At 44.1% G+C, this 9,471-nt stretch overlaps 1 long non-coding RNA gene across 1 annotated transcript in view; it reads left to right on the forward strand.

The window, feature by feature from the left end:
* The window catches only part of LOC127021931 (uncharacterized), a 78,827-nt gene extending 69,718 nt beyond the window's left edge, over positions 1-9,109 (forward strand). The window contains exons 2-3 of the long non-coding RNA XR_007767275.1: positions 8,104-8,534; positions 8,773-9,109. This is a non-coding gene — a long non-coding RNA (uncharacterized LOC127021931). The remainder of the gene's footprint in view (positions 1-8,103; positions 8,535-8,772) is intronic.
* Positions 9,110-9,471: the final 362 nt, after the last annotated feature.

A 9,471-nucleotide genomic window follows, 5' to 3' on the forward strand; every position in this document is an offset into this window, starting at 1 on the left:
CTCCCACTCCCTTTTCCTCTTTGGCATCAAATAAAACGATGTCTCATATGGTAGAGTACGCGGTTCCTGATGAGCTTACTGTCTCCATACCACCCAGGATGGGTCTGGTTCTTATTGTGCCTGCTTGCACACACAGTGTGGAAAACCAGACTCCTTTGTCGAAAAACAAAGATTTCAAAGCACAGTTAATTGACAACTATACACCTCTTACCTTAGGGGAGAAGCCTGCAGGATGGATGTAATTTTCTTCAAGTGGGATTTGTGCAGCTTGGGATGGAAAAGGAGATGGTGAACTCTTTCCTTCTTCAATGAACGGTCCAGCTCTGATCTCGGTTTTCGTGGGCTCTCCACATCTCTCCTGCTCTTGCTGTTTCATGCACAGGAGTAACCTGTGGGTTTCTCTTGCTGCTAGTGTCCTACTGTTGGTCAGTAAGAAACATAAGTACAAATGCTGGCAGAGCTGCGCTGCCCAACAGAGAAAGGAAGGGTGCTGTGGTAAGGGGCTGTGGACTACAGGAGCTGAGAGCACATGGATTTGGTTTCCATCTCAAGCACAGTGTCAGCGAAGCTTGACAAATTGTCAATTTGTCTCCTATCTATAAAGTGCAGAAATTACTTCACAGCCTCAGGATAATTACTGAAATGCGTGGCGGTCATTCATGGCTCTGGTCTGACTCCAATACATGGCCTCCCCAAAAGCAGGGGAAGGACCTTTGGACGAAGTGTCTTTATAGAGAGAGAAATTGCTTCATCCTGAGCCCTGCTGGTTCTAGATAAGTGGCAAAGCCAAGGCAGAGAAGTCGGGCATTTTACCTCTAGCAAGTTGGAAATGGTGTTATTTGTTAGCATTTCGTCCAGGCCCAGAAGCCCAACAATTACAGCTCTAGGTTGGCTTGGGTTCAGCCTGAAAGTGCTGGCCATAATTTACCTGAAATCACCTAAAGTAAATTTTGTATTAAAAAAAGTAAATTTCTTCTTTCCCACCCACTTCTGGATGACAGTTTTATGACTCAAGAGATGCAGAACAGGTCTGTGATGGACTGGACAGCTTGTTTAGAGCTTTTCTCTGCCTTTGAATCCAAAATGTTGTTACACTAAAGAATCAAAGTGTGCTGTAAATGATTGGGATGAGGGAACCAGCAGAATTTGAGCTTTTTTCCCCTCTGAAGAAACTCTGGATTTTGACTAGAGCAGTTGATGTAGGAATATAATTACGTCCATGCTAAATATTACAACAGTGTAATATAGTTTCGGTGAATTTGGGATCCAGAAGCTCTACTCCAGGGAATGTTAAAATTGTCTTGGAGGTGCAAGTAACCCATATGTATCTCTGAGATTCACTGTTGCACTTGGTGTGAGAATGTGAATCACAGCAGGTATTTGTGGGTTTTGTAGGGATCTTTTACAACGCGCTTTAGCAAGGGGTTTATTACTGGTTCTAGATTTGGGTTTGGCACTATGCTGGCACCAAAGTGTTGGGAGAGTCTCACCATGAGACTTGCAACATTCGGATAAAACATTAAGCCCATATTGAGTGGTTTTTCCAGATAAATTAAAGATTGTTGTGGCATACTTGCAAAAGACGGGGGAGCACCTCTCCATCCTGTTTTCACATTGGGAGGCCCCCACACAGCATGCCCTGAGCTCCAAGGCTCGACACGAGCCCTTGCGAAGCATATAATAACTGCTCTGTCTGCCCACGCCGCCTTGGAGAGCCAGCGCTGGCACTGCTGGTGTGCTATGGGAAGCACAGCTATGCAGAACAAAACAGCTTAACAGCCCACAAAAATCTTGTAGACGCCAATATACTTCGTCAGCCAATGTTTTCATGAGGATTAGGTTGGGTCGTTTGATAAAACACACTGGGTGCATACAAGAACCATTGTGTGTTATCGTCTGGTACGCCGGGGCAGATTCACATTAGCACTGATGTGCTAACGTGCAATGAAAGGCAGCCGCAATGACTCTTCAGATGTCCGAGGAGGCTGATGACAAGCGTGCTCACTCAGACCCCTTCAATAAAGTCAGTCGTGGGTTGCGGTATTCCCTCTGTGGGCAGCGCGGTCGGATGGGGCCGCGGCTGGCAGACGGACTGGCCACAGCCGATGGGGAAACCCTATGAGGGCTCCAGCGTGGAGCTAAGAAGAAATTAGAGACATGGGCAGAAACAGTTAGATAAACAGAGATTATGCTTAAGATATTTTTCTTTCATTTTGATTTATGACAGCTGTGCAGCCAAATCTAAATAAGTTAATCTTGCCTAATACAAACACGGAGTCATTTATCCCGCAAGAGAAGGCGGTGCTGGGGGAGGGATGGGACACGACAGCGTGGGGACTCCAGGCTGGGAATTTTCCTCGGTTTTCATGAACTTGCTGTTTTCATTGGGATGTTTGCTCCACGGTTGGGGATGGTGGTGTAAAAAGTTGGCCATTTGAAGCACGGGAGCCATGTCCTAGAGATGTAGTGTTGTTTCGGAAAGGAGGAGGGAGGAAAGGGCTTGATGTAAGCTGTGTGCTCCCTGCTGCACCTTGTTGTGTTGGGTGCGCCCCAAGGGGGGGGATTAGTGGCTATTCATATTGACCTGGTAAGACCTTTCATGTGGGTCTCAACACCAATTCCTGGTCAGATACAAAGATTTGTAGGCATGTTCCAAAAGGAAAAATAAAAATTATTTTCCCCTCTTGCAGATTAAAGCAAAAAAGTTTTGGTTTGGATTTTGATCAGAGCAAAATCAGAGCTTCAGCAGTATGTTTCTCTCTTTAATGTGAAATGCTGAGCTCCTTCCTCTCAGGCTGAGCAGAGTAAATCCAGACTGACATCTACAAGTAGGTCTCCCAGGGTTGTCCTTTCTCAGCCAGGTGTTTTTGGTGTAGCGGAAATGAGGAGCCGGAGTGTTGGGAAGCAGCTGTAGGAATTAGCTCTCCGAAGCAGTAAATCCATAGCCCTGCAGCTCACGAGTACTGTGGGGGGGATTTTCACTCTGCTTTGAGCCACTGTAGTTTTGCTAGTGAGGGAAATAAAGCTTAGCGGCTCCCCTTAGCTGTAGCTTGAACTCTAAAAAGAAAAAATAGCTTGTTTTCAAAACCGAGTTTTAATACTGCTCTTAATACACCCTTTCCAAGAACTGAAATCTGCCTTCTTTGAAAATGACACTGGGGTATTGCTTCTGCTACACAAACACATTAATAAATTCCATATTTAAGCCTCCGCCATAAAACCCTGGGCTGTTGTGTTTTCTTCTTTCCCGTGTTTCAAATATCTGTGTGCTCCACCGTGGTGTGCCTAGTCCCACTGAAAAGCTTTAATGGTGTCTGGGAGAAACGTGGAATGGTTTTTGCTTTGTAATGAGATTTAAACCCATACATCATATTACTTAATGTTAAATACTGAAGAGGAAGATGATACTACTTAACGAAGAACAACCAAAACTTGTGTTAGAGGGAAGAGGGAAGGTGTTACTGGTTAAAAACCCCCAAAATTGTTAATCTTTGATTTTTGCGAACAGTTCCTGTTGGTGCAAATCATCATTACTACTAAAATACACACACACCTTCCCTAACCCCAGGTTATTAAAAGTGTGATGGCTGCTAAGTGCAGGCAGCTGAGCAGCACAGTGTGTGAAATGAGACCCAAGCTTTGAAAAGCATCTAGAGACTTGAAAAATCAGATGGGTGAAACTGGACCTCCAACAGTGGTGCACTGAGGCTGCGGGGTTCTGGGCAGCACAGCTCGTGCAACTTCTTGACTCTGTGCTAAACACCAAAGAGCAACCTCTAAAAGGAAAATACCCAAGGGATGCTCGTAAGGATTTTTAAAATATTGATCACTATGAGAAAGGGAGCGACTTCCCGTCTGCATGGCAGAAGTTTATCGCAATGTGGAAGTACTGTACTGACAGCAAATAAAATTATCTCTTCGGTTTACTTTCTAGCTGACTCTTCCGATCACTTCAGTGCTCTTTTTAAAGCGAGCAGAGATGTTACAAACTCCAAATTATTGTTCTTTTATAGGATTCTTCACTCTAATGTGCCATTTCCTTGGGCTTGGAAAGTTTTTCCTCTTTAAACTCAGTAGTAGGAAGCAATAGGAGTTTCTGAGAAGAAAGGACTGCGCTGGATCCCCTGATAATAAGGGTTTGCTGCCAGTAACTTGCTGCTTCTGAACTCTCTTGACTTGGGACAGAAGTTCATTTATGGTCTGGCTGGGAAGCCAGGCAGGTCATTCCCACACATGTGTGTGCTCCAACAGGCTTTGCAGGCATGATGTCTCTCATTGACATGACCAGTGGGAAATTTCCTCTGTTTCCTTTTAACAGCGATTAGCCAACCTTCCATTCCTTTGGAAATGGATTTGGGGAGTGCCTGGCAGTGTGGTGGGCTGGGGGCAACGGCAAGCTCCCGCAGCTGGGGCACAGAGCTGGGAATTTGAAGAGCTGGGTTTGGGTCTCACTGTGTGATCATGAGCATCAGTGTGGATTATAATATCTCTCTGTGAATCTATTGCTGTCTGAGGGTGAAAAAAATCACATAAACGCTCCATTGTGAGGCTTCCAGTTCCACAAAGGCGTGTGAAGATCCTAACTTGTGTTGCAAATGGTAATTAGCACTTAAATTCACCACTCACTCATAATTGCAATTACCTACTAATTTTGCCAGTGAGTTGTCCCTGCTTTTGAGCGACCTGTGCCATAAAGCCTAAAACAGAATACACTAAAGTAGACATAATTCACAATCTGTTCTTAATCCTAACCTAGGGCAAGACAACCTCTGCTGGAAATGAGTCTTCAAGTAATCGTGACAGTTTGGCAAAAGAGGGAGAGCATGTTAAATCTCGCATTACACGACCTACCATTCTACTTATTGAATCATGTACTATTTTAGTCACTTCTTGGAAGGGAGGCTTTTATTTTTCTTCTGCTAGGTGCTTAGCAGAGGTTCGAATACTACTAACATTGTGGAAGCTCTTTTTTCCCCCTGTGTGTCTCCTGGTATTTTGCAAGCAGCACCAGTTTGCTCATGAGCCTACTCTTATTAGGGTTGTTACCTTGGATAATGATGAAGGTTTTGGGTTACTTGGGTAGTAACTGGATGTTAGTGTAGTTACAAGACCAAATTCCTCATTTGCTTTTATGTAGAAACAATTGGAACTGTTAAACTTTGCTGCTGGTCCCAAAGTAAAGAAACAAGCAAGGGTTAGTAATTAGGTTAAATACAACATCTTGTAAAGGCAGTTTGTCTTTTATGGTGTCATTTGAACCTTACAAACATATTTTCTTTTTGGACCAAAAGATTCTTCAAAACTGGCAGTTGAAAACTCAAAGGAAAACATAATTCTACAGTGATTTATTCCCATCAGGGTATTCAGATATTTAGTGTCTGACCTACACAGCCTATTTTCATTTTAAAGATAACTGGATATCAACCACAATCAACATGTAACACTGGAAGAGTGATAAAAGGCTGATGGATTAGTGCTTCCCTTCCCCTTCTGAAGCCTTAGAAATTGGAATATTGCTGTGAATGCACAGAAAATAGTCTCTTGTAAGACAGGGTTGGGAGTCAGAAAGCCTTTCTAGGGATGAAAGGTCAAAAGCTGGTGTTCAGAGGCAGGCCATCAGAGTAAGTGTCACACAGACATTTTTAAGAAGCCTCCGCAACTTCAAAGCCCAGACAACTGGGTGTTCGTGCCAGAGGGTCACTTCCTCTATGAATTGCTAAGATGCACTAAGAAACCCTTTAGAGAAATCCGTGGCTTAGAAATTCATGGTGCAGTGCCAAAAGTTTAATACTCATAGGGTCATCTTTGTTGTTTGGGGTTTTTTTTCCTCGTTATAAAAATATTTTGGGAAGAGAAATACTGCTTTTCAGGATCTTATTCTTACTTGAGTTTTTGCAGCCCCTGGTAATACCTTGCAAGTATTTATTCTTTCATGCAGAGATAATGTTAGGTTTGTTTATTCTATTGTCACATCTCATTGGAATATTTTATTCCCTATTTGTAATTAAAGCTTGCATTTGTTTCTTAGCTCGTTGCTTTCCCTGGTGTCTGTGCGTAGGCATGTGTGGTTGGGAACAGCAGACTGGGAGGAGAGACGGAAGGGCAGAGAGTGGGTAGCTGTTTCTCTGTCAGCTTCTGTGATGGTCCTGGAGGGCAGCTGGGAAGGGGTCTGGGGGGAGTCTCCCCTTGGATGTACCAATATCACAGACCCCTGGCTTGCATCAAAGACTAGACATCGGTATTTCACCCTGCATCTTTCACCAACTTTGCCTTATGCTTTCTGGGCTGGGGACAGTCCAGCCACTGTTGCTACAGAAGATATTCCCTGTTTTATTATCATTCACACAGCAGCAGCTATTTGAATTCCCAGCCTAGCAGTGAAGAAAATGGAACCAGTTCTTACTGAGAAAACCATGGGTGTTAGGAGCAATAAAATCAGGCCTGTTGTTTAAGGGCTTGACTTAGCACAACTGTTATTTATGACTGTACAGACAACAGGATCGCTTGTTGAGGATGCTTATTTTAGACTAACATTTTTGCGGGGATAAATTGTCTTTGTCCTTTCTGCCCCCGCTTAGATGCTTGCTGATGCTGTGATTTCAATAGCTGGGATGCCATGGCATGGCTTGCGAGCATGAGCAGTGCTGTACAAGTGCATGAGCTTATTTTGCACTGGTTTGGGCAGCTGTATGGAAAGCACCCACACCCGCTTTTCCCGTGGTACCTGTACTTAGGAAGTGTGAAAAAGCAACTTGAGATAAACTGTCACTGGGGAGAAAGAATGGGATGGGAGGAATTGGGCTAGCCTTGAAAGTTTCCTGCGTTTGCCAGCTGCTGGGCTTGTTTTGTGAGCAGTACGTAAATCTGATGGAATTCCTCTTAGAAATCTCACTTTGGACTGCACTTGTGCAGCTTTCCAAGAACCGTCATGTTGGCAGACTCTCCGAGTCGTTCAGATTCAAGCTAGACCATACTTGCAGGAGGATGGGTTTTCCTTCAAGACCTGTGCAAGCAGGTTTGGAATTAGTTTTTTAAAAAAAAAAAAAAAAAAAAAATCCTATGGGTTCCTGGAGAGGGGAGGAATATAAACCCCTTTGCCAGTAGCCTCCTTATTTGGTGTTTTGTGCTTCCCTGCAGCCCAATTTGGACCAGCAAATACTTTCTTTATGGGGCAAACAGATCCTGATGTGATTTTTGGTTAAGTGTCTTGCAGCTCTCTGGGGGCAGCCACTGAAACACATCAAAGAGCAGCAATGAGCTCATGCGAGAGGGAAAATTGACTGTCTTCTCCTTCCCCTGTTGCAGTGCATTGATGGGACCTGCTCCACGGGGTCCATCAGCAGTGGTCCTTCCGACCACCAGCAGTGATCCAGAGAAGTAGGGTCACTTCTCTGGCCCTTTCCTTCAAAGAGCAGCGGGATTGCTGCAACCCTGATTACCTAAACATTTGCTTTCTATCCTCCGCCTGAGTCTGTCCAGAGACTATTGCAGTCCTGCTCAGGTCTGTGTAAGATCAAAAAATCAGTTCCCTGTGTGGCCTGAAGTTGGTTGGTTGCCACGCAGTCTGTGAGAGGATCTGCCGCACATTGCTTTCTTTAAACTGGAACTTAGTTGTACTATGTGGTTTTTGAACTTCTTTCTAAATTTAAGAACAACTCTAGAGCATGCAGTGTTTCACGAGAGTAGCCGTATGAGAGAAATCAAGTTTTTTGGCAAATAAGGCAAAACCTTTTGTGTGTGCTGTGGGTTCTGTTCTATCCTAAATGGGCCATTTTATGTCATGTTGGTGTGATAGAAATCATTTCAAGATTGGTAAATCTTGCTCCTGCAGTGAGTATCAGAAGCAGTTAGCATTTTACATACAGTGTAAACAAAAGGATGATCATTAGCCGTAATTAGATTTTTATGGGTTTGTAAGCTGACTCATGCCCCCTGGAACTTTTGCACAGCAAGCTAAAGACATACCAAGGTTTAGAAAAGTGTGATTGCTCTTTGGCTTGTAAAAAAATATCAAGTTTGGATGTACAGCTGTTGTGTGTTCCCTAACAATAATAATACTACTAAGACAAAAATGTTGTAACCTTTACTCGTTCCTTCTTCCAGCAAACTTTCCATGGGATTGAGTAAGAGCTTCAGGATGTATTTTGTGGACACTGGCTGTTAATGTTAGATTGGAAAGCCAGCAGCAAAAATAGCCAAACTCTGATGTTTCTTCAATTTTGGGGGATGCCAAAGATAGCAGGCTTCTGAGTGGGCAGTGAATCTCAGTTCAAGCTTTGACGTGCTGAAAAATATCAACCATAACAGCAAGTCTTGGCCTTTTGGAAGACCTGAAACCACGTGGTACATTGTGGCTGAGGAGCAAGACATTCTGTAGGGCACTCCTGAAGATCTTGAAACAGCTGTAGAGAAGTTCCCTCTGAAACTCAACAGGTGACTAACTCCTGAGCACGTCATGCAAGTCTGTGTCTTGTACCCATACGGCTCTTACAGCTTCTCACAACTGTCTATTGACACAGAGCATACTGGATTAGGTAATTCTTCTTTTGATCTGCAAATCTGTTGACATTAATTTCTATTTTCAAAACTGTTCACAAAATTATTTTCTTGAAATGCAGCTTGCCACTTACGCGGTCCCTGAGGCAATCGGCTATATCGGAGCTCTTCTGGCTCCTTTGAGATCAGACGTTCAGTCTGGCACCTGAAGGTCTCTGGGTTGAATGTGCTGGGTAGGATTCAGGGACAGTAACGATGTCCATTCTCCCTGTGCAGCCTGACGTCTTCTGCCATCACTCTCCCTCTGCCATCATTGCTGCTGCAGGCGTGCTTGGTCTTCCCTGATGTCAGTGTCCAGCAGAGCTGTGCCTGGAAGAGGTACAGGCTTGGCCCCGGACTCCAACCGTCTAGGTGATTGCTGTGCGGGGCTGGTGGGTTTGGACACTGGTTTCCCTTGCCAGTGTCTGTACCTCACACCTTGCTCTGGAAAACTTCTCAGCTTCTCATGTCTCTATCAAATAAATGAAATTGCATGTGTGAGAGACAGGAAAGTCCTCTTCCTGGTTGACAACATGATTGTATAATTTCTCTGCAGAAAACAAGAAAATTGATAAATATAGAACTACCGTCCGTCAAAATTACTGTTCCCTGTGGGGTTTTTTTTGCATGTGGAGGAGGTTTCCTGCATGGTTATGGGATACAGAGATAGTTTAAATGAAGATGCGCATGTCCTCAAAGGACTGAGCACATGGATATGTGTAAATACGGAAATAAGCAGACTGGTTTCTCAGTGCTGATCTCCCTATTACAAGGTGCAGAGGCTGCAAAGCACAGAGTCACTTCTATAGCTCTGGCAAAATGCGTGAACTGGCCTAAGATGATGATGTACCAAGGTCTGTTCAGACTGAGATCATATAGATGCATTGGGATAGATGCTGCTCACTTAAAAGAAGAGGGTTGCTTTACCACTGTGTT

This window comes from Gymnogyps californianus, chromosome 14 (assembly GCF_018139145.2).
Source record: "Gymnogyps californianus isolate 813 chromosome 14, ASM1813914v2, whole genome shotgun sequence".
Lineage (NCBI taxonomy): Eukaryota > Metazoa > Chordata > Aves > Accipitriformes > Cathartidae > Gymnogyps > Gymnogyps californianus.